Genomic DNA, 18,967 nt, shown 5'->3' on the forward strand with positions numbered 1-18,967 from the left:
GAGATCGTTAGATACTCGTCCTTCCCCTAACCTAGATTGTCCGGGCCAATGGCCGCGGCTGATCTGCGGCTCTGTTGCGTCTAGGCTTGGTCTCAGCGGCACTGCTTGTGGTGCGGTTTCTTCTGTCGACTTAGGTTGAGGTGGTGATATCGGCGTGCTTACACTGGAGAGGTCATTGATCTCGTCCTCTATGATGGGCTTAGCGTCTTTGAGGTGCTGTTGAGCCTCCTTCACCCTTTCCTTCACCTTTTCTATGGCCTCTAACTATCGCTTCGGATGCGGGTATTCCCCTACCTTAGCGCTTCCCTTTTCGACCGTCTTAGGGGCTGAAGTCTCTGCCTCTGCGTCTGAAACCTTCTTTCCCGTAGGCAAAGTCGTAGCACTGTCGGTTTTTAGTGCGACTTTAGCTTCCGATCTCTTCTTCTTCCGCCTGCGGCTTTTCTTCCCTATTGAGGTTGCCTCGTGATGGACCTAAAAACGGGCCGGCACTGGCTCATGCACTAGCCGGGCCTCGTCACTACGCACAAGACAACCTCTCGGCCTCGCGGCCAGGAGCGTCTATCAAAATCTCTGCCTTCCTAAACATTGCGTTTGTAATACGTTGTTTGTAGTCCACTCTTCTCTCACCCACTACTCCTCAGAGGGAGTCCCTTACACATTGCCTAATGGCACGAAGCACAGACATAGGGGGTCCTCCAATGGCTGAATGCCGCCACCCCTCTGCGACTCTCCTACACCTTGGGGATTTGCCCCTCGATGCGTCGCTCAACATATAAACATTTCGCACAAAATCCACTCAAGGTACCATTTAATCATATATAGGAATGTACCATTGTCCTTACTTCTCTTTCCCCTAGACCCCACGACTAGCCTATGGCTTAGGGTGTCCTGTCTCTCACTCAACGTAGGTCAAGATCCTAATGAAAACAATTGCCGTTCATCCATGATTTCTGATACCATTAAATATTTCCATGATTTATGCATATTGTGGATGCCAAGTGCTCAAACAATTATAAAATCAATATTGTGCACATGTGCAAAACATCCTTTCAATGATTTTCAACTACCGTTCTTATGCGGCGTTGCACAAACCTAGCACCGAGGAAACCCTCGTGCTACTAGGCTCTTATTTTATAATTATTCACCGACCTATATGGCATGCAAACAAAATCCAGCAATCTTTTCATCATTTTACTCCACATTTAGACACACTTTAACCACTCTATCCTCCCATCGATCAAATGTTGCATTGTTGTATGGATTTATAGGGCATTTTGCCATCATTTTATGTGTAAAAAGCGGAAAAAACACACTAGAATAAGAAGGTGGGGTTGAACTAAGGCAAATCCTCATGCTTCAGTCCCCACAAACATTCACAAACATTGTTCTTAATTTTCATTAATTTTCCGCACCCAAAATGCATTTTTCCCCTATTTTTAGTGATTTTTCTCTATTTTCCTTGTATTTTTCCTTATTTTTTGCATTATTTTATTACTGAAAATTCAAAATAGGTTATGGGCTGTGGCCCTTAGTTCCTTCTTGCAGCAAAATTGAAAATTTAGTTGGTGTTCCTATTCATTTTCCCATTTTTATGCCCAAAAACATCATGTCCCTTGATTTTCCATATTTTACGTGTTTTAGTGTATTATTTTGAGCCATAAGATGCATATTTTTCTGATTTTCTGATTATGATCAGCAAGTACTCATGGAAAACAGCAACATAAACAATTTTTAGCCCACATGAACAACATTTTATCAATCAAAAGCCATGAAATCTCAAATTTCCTTTGAAAAGATTGAATTACCGCTTATTTGCATGTTTCGGGTTTCATGTCCATGGCTGCAAATCTGAAAATCAGCAACACTTCATATCCAGCACAATCACAAATCACCATTTCCAGCCCGTGGAGCAATCCGATCCATGCCGGACAAGCCTCCATCATTCTTTCTTCTTCCTTCTTCTTCCCACATGAATTCCCCCTTAGAAGAGAGAGAGGGAGGAGAGAGAAAGACTGAAATCAGAGATCTTCAAAGAGAGCATCATTTGACGGGTGAAGGGCGGCGATAGATTCAGCATCCAGGAGGGAAGCAAGGGCAATGATCAGTGATGGGGGTTGTATTGAACAGGCATGATGCCTCTCTCCCTTCCTAGCGCAAATTTCGGCGCCATGTTTTCCTCACATTTCCTTCATCTCTCTCTCTCTCCACAATTCTTCAAAATGCATGTCTTTTGGTTGGGGGGTTAAAATTCCCCCAAAGGGCACCCCCCCTTTGGTCCATGTTGTGGCCACCCTTTCAAATCTTGACCAATTCTTGGCCATTTCCCTGTCCAGACTCGGAATTGAACTCTGAAAAATCCTGGCATCGGGCTTAGCATCCCGCATTGGCCAATAGCTCGTGTCAACCCGCACGACTGTCTAAATTTCGCTCTCATTGGCGACCACGGGATAGGGTGACTCAGCCTGTCGAATCCACGAACATATCTGCACATAAACAACCAAAGAAGCATCAAACTAATACAAAACAAATATATAATAAAACTCAGCACAATGCTCCCCCTACCCCTGGACAGAACCAAGGCATGACATCCACAAGAAGTAGGCCTAGCATCATCTAATAGAAGATCCGAAGTGAGTCACTAACCAGCTGCTCCAACACAGCCAAACTAAAAAAAACCTATCAAAGAGGTTGCCCTAAGTGGTAGTTTGAACTACTTACCAACTAAAGACAACACAACTAGGAGTTGCTACAAGGCGAGGACTCCTATAGCCTGATCAAAGAGTATTTTCTTTCAGTACATGTCTTCTTTTAGGGTTTGTATTGGATGAACATACTTGGGTATGTAAAAAGGAAGGAGCTGAGCGTAGTGACCCAAGGAGAACATGGCATCGGTCTCAGGACCTGTCTCGGCACCCAAGAACCTACCAAGCCCTCGCAAGGCGACACTTAATCCTTTTCTAACGCTCACTTTTATTTTCGCTCCAACCTTCCTTGTTTTGGTATTATTTTTAGCAAGAAGCCACCCCTAGGAAGACAAGGTATCGGCCCCGGGTCTGACTCGTCCCCAGGAACCTACCAGGCCTTCGCAAGGCAATGATCAACTGCTTATACATTTTCATTTCTTTTCTTTTCTTTGATAGGGGTTAAAACCCCTTTTTACACACCTTCGTATTTATATTCATCTTTTAGGATGTTCAGGGTTTCTTGGCATCATTATTATTATCTTTTGGGCAGGCTTCTCTAACTGCCTCACTACTAACAAGAACTCCTAGAACGGCTACCTAGTAGGCTAGCAGAACAGGGCCACTGGACTTCCTTCTAAAACAGGTCTTTCAATGCCTGACAATGTCTTTACAGGAGGCAGTGACTACTCCGACCTCCCTCAAACATACTTAGCCTGAACCTGGGACTTCATGCCTTGGTTGCCGGTCCCCAACAAAAATATATCCCCTCGACAAGCACAAAGACACATATAACAAGAAAGAAAGATACTCGTAAAGGAGAGATATCACCTGGATTAGCCACAAGAAGCTTCCATCGCAGCAAAGGCTCCTCCAGGCTCCACCAACATTCACGAACACGAAACCTGTCCAGCACAACACTTAAAACAAAAACCCGATTAAACACACCTGCACTAGACAGGAAAATGGCCCTCTTGGCCTAAGGAAATCAAACACTTCTACTCATAACATCCTCCTGGAAACAACTATGATGGATATCAAAGCATACCATTCCCAGGGGAACAAAGGCTCGTAGCCCTAAACTAGGTGCATTAAATTATGACCCATCCCTCCTGCGTATATTGCAAGAGGTGTTCGCATCACATGTCGTCTAATCAGTCTGTGGGTCCAAGATAATAAAGGCAGATGAGTCTCGCTTACCCTCTGCATCACCCAAATCAACCATTGTCTGCCAAAGAGGGCATGTTCAGAAAGCATACCCCACAAACGACCAGGTCCTGTCTCACCATCAATAGATATATCGGGACAAGGGCCACAATTAAAGAATAGGTCTTCTTCATACGCAAAATTAGCCAATGAATCGGCAAACTGATTCCAATTTCGTGGAATTAGCTGAAAAGACACTCTATCAAATTTGTCTAGCAGGGCTATGGCAGTATGATGGTACATGCAAGGATGGGGTTTTGCACCATGTACGTCCCATTGAGTTGATTTAAAACCAATTGAGAGTCCCCTTTCACCAATAACTGGTGGATACCACCCTTCTTTGCAATATTCAAACCCATAATTAGGGCTTTGTATTCTGCCATATTGTAAAATTCACCCCGAGATAAGCAGTTAACTTCATGACAATGCGTCATCGGGGGTCTCGGATGACGACTCCTACACTTCCTTTTTGCATGCACCCCTGGACGCCCCATCAAAGTACAAGGTGTACGTCCATAAAGGGTTTACATATCCCGCCATCCTGAACTCTACTCGTAATTATGGTAATCGAAATTCAGCATATTCAACGGGTGGACTGTAGGCTCCATTCCTCCATCATCATCGAATTCAACAGGGATGCTCGTCAAAATTTGTAGGCAATGATGGTAGAAGACCTTGATCTCCCAAATAAATCTTCCGCCTTCTTGCTCAATCACCTTATATCCTTTGCTCCACCAAATGAGCTTTCCCTGATGATACCTCTGTTCTAAATACGGGTGTTCTAAATAAGGGATCAGATGACCCATCAACCTCTATCACAATTTCCTTGCAGATATTTGATCGATCTCGCCTAGACCTGCAAGGCAGTCATAGTATTAGTGCAATCAGAAATAATAAGGTTTAATCTTATTAAGATTAACCTTATTTTTAAATTCTACCCCCTCAAGGTCAGATACCAAGACTGTAGATTTATTCTTTCCTATTCTAACGATCCTGTAGGGCCCGTCCCATTTGGGCTCTAGCTTGCCTGGAAATAATTCACGTCGTGCGTCATAATACAGAACAAGCTGTCCTTTCTTGAAGGTGTATTTCTTGGCTTTGAGGTCGTATAGCAGCTTCATTCGGCGCTTCGCCACTTCTTGGTGCAATAAGCTCTGTAGCTTAAGCTCATCTAAATGTGCCAGTGTCGTCAAGCGCTCAAAAAGTGCGTCTTCATCCCTCAAAGAATGATTGATGGCAAACCGAATAGTCGGCAGCTCAATCTCTAAAGGCAAGACACACTCCTCCCCATATACTAACTTGAACGGGGTATGGCCAGTGGCTCGTTTGAAGGTCGTATTATAGGCCCACACTGCCACGCATAACTTTTTATCCCAATCCCGTTTCTTTTCCGACACAATTTTGGACAGAATGCCCACAAGCTGCTTGTTGGTGCTTTCAACTTGCCCATTGGCTTGCGGGTTATATGGGGTTGTCTTGTTATGCTTGATTTGCCACATCTCTGTCAAACCTTTAATCACCTTATTCAGGAAATGGGTTCCGCGGTCCGATATTAATTCTTTCGACGGACCAAAACGGCATATTATCTGCTCTAAAAGGAAACTACCAGTTTCTTTAGCATCATCTTTCCTTGTTGCACGTGCTTCTAACCACTTTGTGAAGTAGTCAGTTGCTACAATGATGTACCTCTTTTGCACAGTCGACGACGGAGTAATAGGACCCACAAAGTCTATTCCCCACTTCTCAAATGGAAGTATCGCCATAATAGGGGTGAGTGGTCTTTTCCTATTCTCTCGACTATCATGTCGTTGACAAATATCGCATCTCTTAACATACGCAAATGCATCCTGGAAGATGGCAGGCCACCAATAACCTGCTCTTAAAGCCTTTTGTGCTGTAAGCCGTCCAGCAAAATGGCCACCGCAAGCAGAATCATGGCACTCTTCCAAAATGAATGGCACCTCGTCAGGCATCACACATCGGCAATAGATGTCATCAACCCCTTGTCGATATAATGTACCTGCGATCAAGGCAAACTTTAACGCTTGCTGCTTAATTTTCCTTCTCTCAGCTTTAGATAATTCGGATCCCACCTCTCCCGTTGATAAATAATGCGTTATTGCAGCATACCAGGAGGGAATAGATGCCGTATCTATTTTAAATAACAACTCCATGTCACTACCTTCAACCACAGATTCTTTCGGCTCCCCAAAGTCCACTAGACATTCCACGATGCCTTGCAACCTTGGTGGCTTACTACGGATTTCATAATCGAATTCCTGCAAAGTGATCAACCACTTTGCTAGACGATCAGGCGGTTGTAGCTTATTCATCAATAGTCGAAGTCCCTCCGCCTTCGTATAAAGCACGACTTTCTCATAGAGAATATAATGCCTAAATTTCTTGGTCCCAAAGACCATCGGTAGACACAATTTCTCCATGCAAGTATAATTGATTTCGGATACCCCCAGCTTCTGGCTAGCAAAAGCAATCGGGTGGTACCACTTCTCTTCCCAAATTTGGGCTAAACAGCAGAGCTGATACTATACATGGTGGCTGTTGAGAATATATAGAACACCTCATCTCTTTTAGGTGCTTTTAAAACGGGCGCTCTTGCTAGCTCTTGTTTCACATCCTCGAATGCTACCTTACAAGGGTCACCCCATTCAAACAAATAGGTAAAGGACAATAAATTTGTAAGCGGCAATGTTCTTTCTGCCAAGGCGTTTATGAATCTACGGTAATAACCAACCGAAGACAGAAAGCTATGAACTTCTTTCGGAGTGCGTGGTGGACCCATGGCAACTATAACTTTGACCTTCTCGGGGTCTGTCGCAATTCCTACCGAACTGACCACATGACCCAGCAATAGCCCATAAGGTACTCCAAAAACACACTTCTATGGGTTTAGAGCGATGCAAAATTTTCTACAGCGCTCAAAGCATTTTCTTAAAATGATCAATTGCCTTTCTCTCACGGTGGCGGCCCCTAAGTCATCAATAAACACCTTCAACTCTTCAGGGGATATGTCACCGAATGTCTTATCTGTTGTTCGTTGCCACGAACCAGGCGCATTGCATAAACCAAAGGCCATCACATGGTACGCAAAAGTACCAAATACAGTAATAAAAGTTGTTTTCAACTTGTCTTCTTCTGCAATTGCCATCTGGTTATATCATGCAAAGCAATCCATAAACGAATATATCTCCCTACCCGCTAATTGATCCAAAATCTGGTCAATAAATGGCAATGGGTAGTAGTCCTTAACTGTCTGCTTATTCAGCTCTCTAAAGTCTACACATAATCGAATTTGATTATTTTTCTTCTTTCTGATCACAACCGGCAAACACCATTCCGTGTGTTGCACAGGAAAAATCAAACCCGCTTTTCGAAGCTTCTGTAACTCTTCAAACAGCCCGTCCCTCAGTTCGAAAGGCATACGCCTTACTTTCTGTCGTACAGGACGACTGCCCTCTTTCAACGGAATTGTATGGACAGCAAGACTAGGAGGAATGCCCCTCAACTCATCATAACTCCAGGCAAAGATATCACGGAATTCCTGGATCAAGGCCACATAGTCCTCCCTTTCTGCTGTGTTGAGCATAGAACCTAATTTGATTGGTCGTGAATCATCAGGCGTACCAAGGTCTAGCTCGATAACATCTGCATCTCTTATACGATCTTGGCCCTCTATCGGCTCGTTCAAAGTGATCTGATAGATGTCTTTCGTGGTGGATCCCTCTTTGGACTCATCACTCGATGATGTCTCACTGGCAGATAAATCCTCTAATGTCTTCAATTCTATAGAAGATAGAGGAGCTCTCTCACTCTGCGGGAACTTAGGATAAGCATCAACCACCACACGCTGGGCACCTCTGCCGAATATTAGTTGACCGACTTGGACGGCCTGCAAAACGAATCACCCTAAAGTCCAATAGGCATTCTACATTTGCAACAGTGACATGGACCTTAGTAATGCAGCCTTCCGGCTGTCTCAAACTATCATCTGCCATTCTGAGAATTGTGGAGGTATCTTTCTGGATCGCAAGACCCAACCTTTCCATCAGTTCAGAACTCATAATGTTAACAGATGATCCCGTGTCAACAATGGCATAATCTACTAATATCCCATCGACATAGGCTGCAACCCTTGGGCAATGCTTCTCAGCATGCTCGAACTAGTCATCACCAACTCGCGCAATACCCAAAGGTTCTACGATATACCCGGTACGTAGGATCTTTCTAAATTCCTTGCGTACTCCTGGGGAAAGCTTAATAAGCTGTAAGAGATTCACATCCGGCTTGACTTCGCAAAGAGAGCTCGCCAAATCAAATTCATGATAGTTCAATAGAGCTCGCTTTTCACGCCAAACCATCCGCTCTTTAGGCCGTTGAACCGGCTTTATTGCCTCTTTCTTAACTTTCACCTTCTTCTTTGGTGGTTCCTTATTGGCTTTACTTTCCACGGGCTTCAAAAGTCCCCCTTCCAGGGCAGGATCCAAAACTTGCGTTCCTTTGTCGCCTTGTTTAGGGTTTCCGTCGACAGGCTTATCCTTGTCGGCTTCTCTACCCTTTTGACCTCTTGTAAGAACAACTCGCAAATTAGAGGTTTCAGCATCATTAACGCGTACAGCCTCAATCAAACTAACCCCACTACCACTTGGTAGCTCCTCCACTGTAGTCTTTGGTCGTTGAAGTATTTGTTTAGGCCCATCTTCTCGCTGGGAATCATTTCCTTGCGCACGATGATTAACAGGCCCTGGTTTGCCGACTACCTCGCTGGAGGGAACTGATCTTACTCCAGCAAGTAGCTGCTAAATGACCGGATTTTCCACAGATGTCGCACTTAACATTTGGGCAATTTCTTGGATAGTCTTGCCCACCACACCATTTGCAACTAAACCTCGAAGGTGCACCCTCCTCTGGGTATCTACTTCCTATCAAATTTTGTTGTTTTTTAAGGAAGTTGACATCAACGGCTATTTGCCGATATTGCTCCGTGATCATGTCGGTATAATGCTTCATCATGTCCTTAACCTCGCCAAGAACATTGGAAGCGCTCGACTCATAGCCTTGGTCATTACCATGTTGTTCCATAGGCCTAACAATTCGATTAGGCACTGGTTGTTGAGCCACAGGCATGGTATTAGAATTGACCGCCTGGCCTCCACCACTTGGAGTCATTTGACTGCCCGTAGGCATCAACATGCTAGGGGGAGCTGGTAATAAAGGGACATTCTGCATCATGTTCCCTCTCCCATTAGGGTTAGCCATCGCTATCCCTTGGCCACTACTGCCATTGGCCATTGCCATATTGTTTCCCAATACTAAACCCATATTCGAATTGCCTCGAGAAGCATAGGCTACTTGTAGTCGGGATTCCACCTCTTGTGCTCGTGTAATGGCAGTATCTATATCCCCCAAGGGGACACTACTCAACTACAATTGGATATTAAAGTCCAAACCATGTAGGAAATATTGCAATTGGGCAGCTGCGGGGATAGGAATAGAGGTGTCCAACTTACGAAAAACCTCTTTTATTTTCTTCGCATAAGCACGAATATCCTCATGTGGTTCTTGGCAGGTCACGTTGAGTACATGCAACCAATATTGTCCACCCCTTTCAGGGGCAAACTCCCTTCGAAAAGCTCCATAAAATGCATCAATATTCAATATGGTTCCGGCTTCTAAACCATGATACCATATGGCAGCTCTTCCTTTGAGAGTCATATTGAAGAACATCATTAAATGTCCTTCTTCTTGAATGCGACAGTTAAACATCAGCTTTTGAAACTCCCTAATGTGGAGTTCCGCATCTTCCTCAACTAACCCATTAAAAATGGGTAGCGGGTAACCTAGAGCCGGCAAATCCGTCATTCCTGCTGGAATTGCAATAGGCTGCGCTATGACGAGGATTGGATTTGCACTAGGAATAAGGGACGGTGGGGTTACACCTCCCGCACTTGATATAGACTGGCTTATGGATGGAAGGGGAGCACTAGAGCTTCCACCTTCTCCTAACTTACTGCTTGTGGCCCCAAGACCATTAGATCCACTCCCTCGTAAGGGTTCAGCACTGCTACGCTTAGGGGAATATCTCCTAAAAATTTCAGCACGTCGCCTAGCTCTTTCATCTCTCTCTTGCTTTTGGATTTCTGCTAGACGATGCTTATCGATAAATAACAGATCAATCACAGTATCCTTTGGCATAAACTGCTAGTTGGTCCCTAGACAATTAGGATTCGAGGACCGCCACTTTTAAGCGGCTCCCGACAGATGCACCACTGATGGACCTAAAAATGAGCCGGCACTGGCTCATGCACTAGCCGGGCCTCGTCACTACGCACAAGACAACCTCTCGGCCTCGCGGCCAGGAGCGTCTATCAAAATCTCTGCCTTCCTAAACATTGCGTTTGTAATACATTGTTTGTAGTCCACTCTTCTCTCACCCACTACTCCTCAGAGGGAGTCCCTTACACATTGCCTAATGGCACAAAGCACAGACATAGGGGGTCCTCCAACGGCTGAATGCCGCCACCCCTCTGCGACTCTCCTACACCTTGGGGATTGGCCCCTCAATGCGTCGCTCAACATATAAAGATTTCGCACAAAATCCACTCAAGGTACCATTTAATCATATATAGGAATGTACCATTGTCCTTACTTCTCTTTCCCCTAGACCCCACGACTAGCCTATGGCTTAGGGTGTCCTGTCTCTCACTCAACGTAGGTCAAGATCCTAATAAAAACAATTGCCGTGCATCCAGGATTTCTGATACCTTTAAATATTTCCATGATTTATGCATATTGTGGATTCCAAGTGCTCAAACAATTATAAAATCAATATTGTGCACATGTGCAAAACATCCTTTCAATGATTTTCAACTACCGTTCTTATGCGGCGTTGCACAAACCTAGCACCGAGGAAACCCTCATGCTACTAGGCTCTTATTTTATAATTATTCACCGATCTATATGGCATGCAAACAAAATCCAGCAATCTTTTCATCATTTTACTCCACATTTAGACACACTTTAACCACTCTACCCTCCCATCGATCAAATGTTGCATTGTTGTATGGATTTATAGGGCATTTTGCCATCATTTTATGTGTAAAAAGCGGGAAAAACACACTAGACCAAGAAGGTGGGGTTGAACTGAGGCAAATCCTCATGCTTTAGTCCCCACAAACATTCACAAACATTGTTCTTAATTTTCATTAATTTTTCGCACTCAAAATGCATTTTCCCCCTATTTTTAGCGATTTTTCTCTATTTTCCTTGTATTTTCCCTTATTTTCTGCATTATTTTATTACTGAAAATTCAAAATAGGTTATGGGCTGTGGCCCTTAGTTCCTTCTTGCAGCAAAATTGAAAATTTAGTTGGTGTTCCTATTCATTTTCCCATTTTTATGCCCAAAAACATCATTTTCCCTTGATTTGTCATATTTTACGTGTTTTAGTGTATTATTTTGAGCCACAAGATGCATATTTTTCTGATTTTCTGATTATGATCAGCAAGTACTCATGGAAAACAACAACATAAACAATTTTTAGCCCACATGAACAACATTTTATCAATCAAAAGCCATGAAATCTCAAATTTCCTTTGAAAAGATTGAATTACCGCTTATTTGTGTGTTTCGGGTTTCATGTCCATGGCTGCAAATCTGAAAATCAGCAGCACTTCATGTCCAACACAATCACAAATCACCATTTCCAGCCCGTGGAGCAATCCGATCCATGCCGGACAAGCCTCCATCATTCTTTCTTCTTCCTTCTTCTTCCCACATGAATTCCCCCTTAGAAGAGAGAGAGGGAGGAGAGAGAAAGACTGAAATCAGATATCTTCAAAGAGAGCATCATTTGACGGGCGAAGGGCGGCGATAGAGTCAGCATCCAGGAGGGAAGCAAGGGCAATGATCAGTGATGGGGGTTGTATTGAACAGGCATGATGCCTCTCTCCCTTCCTAGCGCAAATTTCGGCGCCATATTTTCCTCACGTTTCCTTCATCTCTCTCTCTCCACGATTCTTCAAAATGCATGTCTTTTGGTTGGGGGGTTAAAATTCCCCCAAAGGGCACCCCCCCTTTGGTCCATGTTGTGGCCACCCTTTCAAATCTTGACCAATTCTTGGCCATTTCCCCGTCCGGACTCGGAATTGAACTCTGAAAAATCCTGGGCGTCCGGCTTAGCATCCCGCATTGGCCAGTAGCTCGTGTCAACCCGCACGACTATCTAAATTCCGCTCTCACGTCGAGATTGCTAGGTCCTGGCAGAGAGATGCTGGCCTACTTCGTTTGGGATTGGGTCATGACCCGCAATGGAATAGGTGTGGCCTCCCCATCGGGGTTTTGTTACTCAGTTCAATTTCAACTCTTGCTCCTACACCTACTTGTGCTTCAAAAACATTTATTGCATTTTTTCTTTCCTTTGCTACTTTCATGCTTTTTCTTTCTTTTGCTGCTTTCATCCTGGAAGGGCTCTACCTTTCACATGATGAGTAAACTTGATATGAAAGATAACCAGATAAGAGTGAATGTTCAACATGAGTGAACTAGATATGGATGAACTTAATATGAGTGAAGATGATATGAATAAACTTGATGAGTATGAACTCTAGTTAGAGTGAACTTAAATGAGTAAAATATGATGAGTGAACTTTTGGTTATGATAATCTATGATAAGAATAATCTTTTATTCTTGGCACTTGGCTATCTAAGGTTTGATGGGATCCATGTAAAGTCTATGTGCCAGTTTAGAGGTGTAGAGAGTACCAAAAGTATCGTTGTGCTTTAAGCCAATGCATGGCAAGAATGAAAATTTCTTTGGATTAGTCTTCAAGGATAGACTCACTATTGAGGTAGAAGAGGAAAGGATCAAGATGATGTGGACCACCGATGTTACTGGTTTCATCAAACTACTCTTGAAATTGTATTCTCACCATAGAAGGGCGTGTGCACTACCTAGGGGGATGTCTATCTCACTGTGCTGTGACTTTTTACCTATGCTAGTGTAACTAGGAGATGTGTTGAGCCACAATAGGCTTGAAGTGTTGTCTCACACTCAAGGATCCAATTAGTATTAGGAGGAAAGTGTGGTGCAAAATTCAGGGAGACATGTCTACTGATGTTCTCAAGATGTCCTACCCTTGATGTACCTTGAGTTAAGTGAAGTGGGGAAGGGCTAGGGGCTATGATCCCCTAGGTGGTATGACTCTGTGTGGTTCTTAGTCTTTTTCTCTACTTTTTCTTTTCTTTTCATTTCTTCTCTCTCTCTTTTCTAGGTGAAAAAAAATGTGTTCAAGTAAATGAGGACTTCATTAGGGCCCTCTACAATCCCTGGGTGGTTGTCAAGATAGTGGTTGCAATGGTCTTTCTAGGCATACTTTGCTCATGATATAAGTCTTTACTATAGATCTTGCTACCAAGGGTGTTGTTGGAAGAAAAGGGTGGCTACAATTGGTGAGCTGGTTGATGTTCATGTCTTCTAGGAGCTCAAAACTCTATGATGGTATGTAGTGTAGCATGAAGGACCAATCTCACCATGACGACATACATGTCTATTCCTACATTCACATCAAAGAACAATGAGTGAAGACCCTCCCCTTCCACCACCTTCTTTTGATTGAGCAGTTGAAGAAGAAATCTTAAATAACTGCATGTTGTAATAGAAGCGGGATCTAGGTAGGAAGATAAGCTTTCTATGAATCCTTTGAAGGAATGGATCGAGTCCTTGTCTCGAAGCTTGAGGTTGTCTTCTAGCCTTTTTGCATTGGAATTGCATATCAAAGGGAAATCATGCCTACCATGCATTGTAGAGTTGTAGTCAACTCCATGTCACCTATGATAAGGCACGTAAGTGGGGTTCTCTCTTTCAAAGAATAGTGAGCTACAAAAGGTCATCCATGTCACGTAGGATAAGGCATCTAAGTGGGGTTCCCTCTTTCAAATGATAGTGAGCTACAAAAGGCCACCCATGCTTTTATGTTCCTATCCAAGATGTTTGTTCTCTAGGCAGGTCGAGTCTCGTAACCTTTTACAAACCATGGCACCTTAAACACCTTGTCATGCCAATAATCTACTAGTCACATTGCCACAATCTAGGGTCTTTGATATTTTGCTCCAGCCACCTTTTCTCTAGCCTTAATGACACTTGACTTACCTTCTACACAACTGTTAAAGACAGTATCTCTTTGAGCCCATGCAAAAAGTTAAAAGAAAATTTCATAGGCAATCCTTGAGTCTCCCATTGTTCTCAAGTGATAAGTTATCCATTCTAGTTGATCAATAAGTCATCCCCTCTATGCAAAAAGGGTACATGTAGCACTGGTGGAGTAGTGGTAGTAGTGAAATTCCTTCTACTTCTTTTCACTTTTTTTTTTCTCTGTAGGTCTTCCATATAATTTCCTAGAGGGGGTGAGTGTTCTTTCTATTTCTATGGTGTTTTCTAGCAGTGGGGATGCTGATTGCTCATGTTCTTCCTATTCCCAATCTGCTTCGAGTGCAAGGGGTGATGATGGTAGTGCTTCTATGGTTTGGGCAAGTTCTTCAATGATGGCTATTCCAATCATCTTTAGTTCTTTTATGGATAGCCCCATTTCCCTAAGCCTCTACACCTATTTTAACTTCATCATGTTGTACTCTCACTAGGAAATTGTAATCTCTAGACTCTACTTGAGTGCCTGCCTAGTGAGTTGCAGTTCTTATTGAGGTTTTCCATCGTGTCATCCTCACATGGTTGCCACACCTCAAGTAATGTGTTGATGAAGCCTTGCTATTGAACCTGCATTACTATCTCTATTACCCTAGCTCTTTCTACTACTAGGTTTCTTTCACATTCTGCTTGTGGTAAATGGGTGGCCATGCTCTACAATGCATCTATATTATTTTCTTCCCATTGACTCATTCTTTCCTTTGCTATCTCTAGCCCTTTGTTTTGCCATTTAGCAAGGATTTCTAGTGTGGTTTGCTATTATTTCCAAGTTTGGGCAAGGATACTTCTTTGTTGTATTTCATGGTCTAATTGCTTTTGGAGTTGGGCATAGTTATGTGTGCGGATTTTCTATCTCATTTTCCAAGTCTACTAGTCGCTAGGTCTTTTGATAGGCATCATCTTTGGCTCACTTTGCCTCCTCCATCTCCCTTATTCATTATCCATGGACCTACTTCATCTCCTTTAGTTTTTCTTCTAACTTATCTTTGTCTTTCATAACTTGGGCATGCTGGCCTTCGAGTTGCACACAATTTTCTCTTTCCACTTCACATTGTTCATGCAACTCTTCATAGTATTCTTTTTTCTTGTCATTACCTTACCTTAATGCAGTCAGTTCTCTCTTTATATCAAAGATCTCTATTGTTTTCTATTTTCAATAAGTAGCATGGGCTCTCTTTTCCTTAGTTAAATCTTGCAAGGATGACTTTCTCTTCTCATCTATCTGATTCCTTTGCTCTTCTAGCTCTTTTAACGCCTCTTCAAAACTTGGTGATGGGCTTCCCTAAGCCCATGGGCAAAGAAGCTAAGGATCCTTCCATTCTTGGCATTTTAGGCACATTTTGAGCAAACTCCCCATCTGCATTGCCAACTTTTTGATACCAATAGCAATGGATTCTTCTGACCTTGCTTGTGAGAGAGTAGTGACCTATATAGCAATCAATGGCTTCTTCTAATCTCGCTTGGGTGACCTATGTAGAAAGCTAATAGACCATAATTTTCTATCTACTTCTAGTCAAATCATCTATTGTGGGGGCTAGGATGGTTGGTGTTGTAGCTATAAGTGAAGGGGAACATGTTTCTAGTGGATTCTTAACTTTGCCTAAGGTGATTGGTGGCCTAGCTACAAGTGAAGGGGAACATGTTTCTAGTGGAGCCTTACCTTTGCCTAAAATGATTGGTGGCCTAACTGTAGGTCTTGTTACACTTGTGCCTACCTCTAAAGACCCTCCCAAGTTGACATTCATTAGAGCTAGCTCTTCAACACTTAAGGATTGCTCTACTGAACTTCTAATCACTAAGGCCGTGTCTTCTTGCTCTAGTTTTCTAACTCCTCCTATTATTGTTTTTGCCTTGTTCCTCTTCCTCTCTCTTAAAGGATTCTTTTGCTTTTTTTGAGTTCTTTCTCCTCCTCCATCATGCCCTTCTCTCATTTGGTTGACACTCTGATGACAAAATTTCCATCTTCTTTTCTTTTGATGGATATGCATTGTGGTTTCTATTGTTGTGCTACTAGGTTTCTAGCATCTTGTATTGTAGATCTTAGAACCTCTTGCTCCTCAACTCAGGTGGTTGCTCTAGTACCATGGCTTAAGTGTGAATATTAGCTGTTATGTAGCTAGGCTGAGTTGCTTCCTATTCCCCAACTAAGCTTGTCATGGGGGCTTCAGTTGTAGCACTTTTAGTTAGTGCTTTCTTGGTTTGGAGCATCTCTCTTGTGATAGTAAGTCTTCTCACAATCTTCTCTACCTCTTGCTACAATCTTCTAATTTCCTCTTCCTCTTGCTTCTTAGTTGTGCTCAAAGTTTGGTTCTTGGATGTGATTCTTTGGTGACTTCTTGTATAATGGCTATTAGTAACCCACAAAATCTTGCCAGAGTGGATTTGGTTGTTGCCTTTCTCCTTTCTACCTCTCTACTTGCTACAAATATAGGTCCTGATTTCTCAAACTCATGTGAACCAAATCTCAATACCTTTAATGCATAATGGATTGTCTTTATGATGTAGGCATTGAGATTTTTATTATCCATTAAGCTTCTCTTATGTGGCAATAAGTCTTCTCGCAATCTTCTCTACCTCTTACTACAATTTCCTAATTTCCTCTTCCTCTTGCACCTTTGAGGTTTGTTGTTCTAGAGTTTCAGTGCAAGTGGATAACACCTCTTGCATTTCTATTCCTTGTAGTTGATGTGCTGATGGTTTTGCTCCTGGATGTGATTCTTTGGTGACTTCTTGTATAATGACTATTAGTACCCCACCAAATCCTACTAGAGTGGCCTTGGTTGCTACCTTTCTACTTCTCTACTTGCTACCAATATAGGTTTTGATTTCTTGAACTCTTGTGTACCAAAGCTCAATACATTTGCCACGTCATGGATGGTCTTTATGATGTAGGCATTTAGATTTTTATTATCCATTGCTAGAGTAGCCACACTTTCTAGCATTGCAATGTGGATTCTACTCATTAGGGAGTTGTACATGTTTCTAGAGAATAGGGCATGTATAAATTTAGCCTGAATCTTAATTGAGGGATCCAAGATTTCCTCCAAGATAAAGCCATCATTGGTGAAAACCTTCTGCTTGCCCATCCCTAGCATTATCTAGACATTTCTCTTTGGTCGCTTCTCCTTCTTATCTAGTGGGCCTAAAGCTTTGTGCACCACCATTGGATTAAGAGAGATCTTCACCCATTCTTATCCATGGTTGTTGCTCAATGTAACCAATCCACTATGTCTGTCAAGATCCTAGGTCGTGAGAAATTTTGTACATTGTTGGTAATTTATCTTCCCTTCAAATTTCTCCATGAACTTGTGCATTTCACATTGGTCTACTAGTTCTTTGGCATCTAGATTTTTGGTAGCCACTTCTTTCAGGTTGTGGATCTATTTATACCGAAGTGGTGATATCCTTTAACTTCTATACTTAGCTTACAATTAGCCTATTCTTCTTCAAAAAATAGTGTCTAGGACTTTGTCATCCTTTCACATGTGGCCTTGTCTCTATATCCTGCCATATTCAAGGTCTAACAACATCTTGTGGTGAGTTTTCAAGAAGTACTAAATTTATTAAGAATGGAACCTATATGTACAACTTGTTAAGAAAAACCACAGTTTCACACCTCACGCAAACACAAAGAAATCTGAAATCTTTGCGTTAAGGCTTTGCATCTCACACAATTAGATTTTTGCATATAAAAAAAGTCAAAAAATGATTCAAAAAGTGTTCAATTTATAGACTGAGTTTATGCAAACCCTCCTCTTCCCAATGGACTATAACACTTCCAAGATTTCACAAGATGTTATAACAACTATGTTTGCAACCACCACTCATAAAAGAGTAGATTGTATTCCATGGCATTGTAATGGTCCATACCCTGTGGATGGATATCAATATGGATAATATAGGTTAGAACATCAATAAGGAGGTCCCCTGAACCAATTCAACTAGCAATATGAAGCTCTTCTTCACTATGGATTCTATTTATGTACAGATGTAACATTACATTATCTTCTAATGTGTGTTTACAAAAGAGAGAAAGTACTCGAAAGGATGTGGGGACAACATGGATAAGATCATAGTCTAATGTTTTAATGGCACAACGTTGCTCTACATTGGTCATGATTTGACATCCCTCTCTTTCCCATTGCGCTCATAAAGTAAACCAATGCTGCAAAAACAAGAAGTTGATCTGTTCAAGATGATCAAGGTTGGCTAGTTCATCGGGCATGATCTTAACACAACTTTATTTGAAGGATGGTATTAATTTTCCTTTCAGGGCATGCTCTCATGAAACTTGAGTTGCAATAAGCTCCTCAACAATTGAAGTAGCCTTGGTGAAGCTAAGTTCATATTCTTGCTATGAGCATGGTAGAGACCTCACATCATCTATAATGTTTTCATCAAGGAGGCCTAAGTCAAGAAGTTTATAGCTATAGGCAAATATAGTGAAGGTGTTATTGAGATACTGAATACATGTGACAATATCATCGTTGGTATCTGCAATCATACTGGTGGCTAGTTCCAAGAGAGGCTGTCTCTCATAAGAAGGTCTAAGGCCGAGAGGGGCTTCTAGATCTTTGTGGTGGCTAATTTGATCAAGCAATATGAATGGTTTTGACTAATCATAGCCATTGAATTGAAGATGCTTTTAGGCACAAGTGGGGGTCTACTATTCACTAAGTGGTTTTGGTCTAGTGAATGAGATTGAGGTACAATTATAATGGTATTTGACATTTTCTCACAATTGGGGGATAGATACTCGGTGGGGTTCTCACAACTCATTGGATTGTAATTCTTTGCAAGTTAGTTTTTACTAGGGTTTAGAGGTTAAGCTCTGTATAGGATCAACTTGAGGGCCGTGATTGGG

This window comes from Lygodium microphyllum, chromosome 12, assembly GCF_053477565.2.
Source record: "Lygodium microphyllum isolate KBCC chromosome 12, Lygodium_microphyllum_v1.1.10, whole genome shotgun sequence".
NCBI classification, from domain to species: domain Eukaryota; kingdom Viridiplantae; phylum Streptophyta; class Polypodiopsida; order Schizaeales; family Lygodiaceae; genus Lygodium; species Lygodium microphyllum.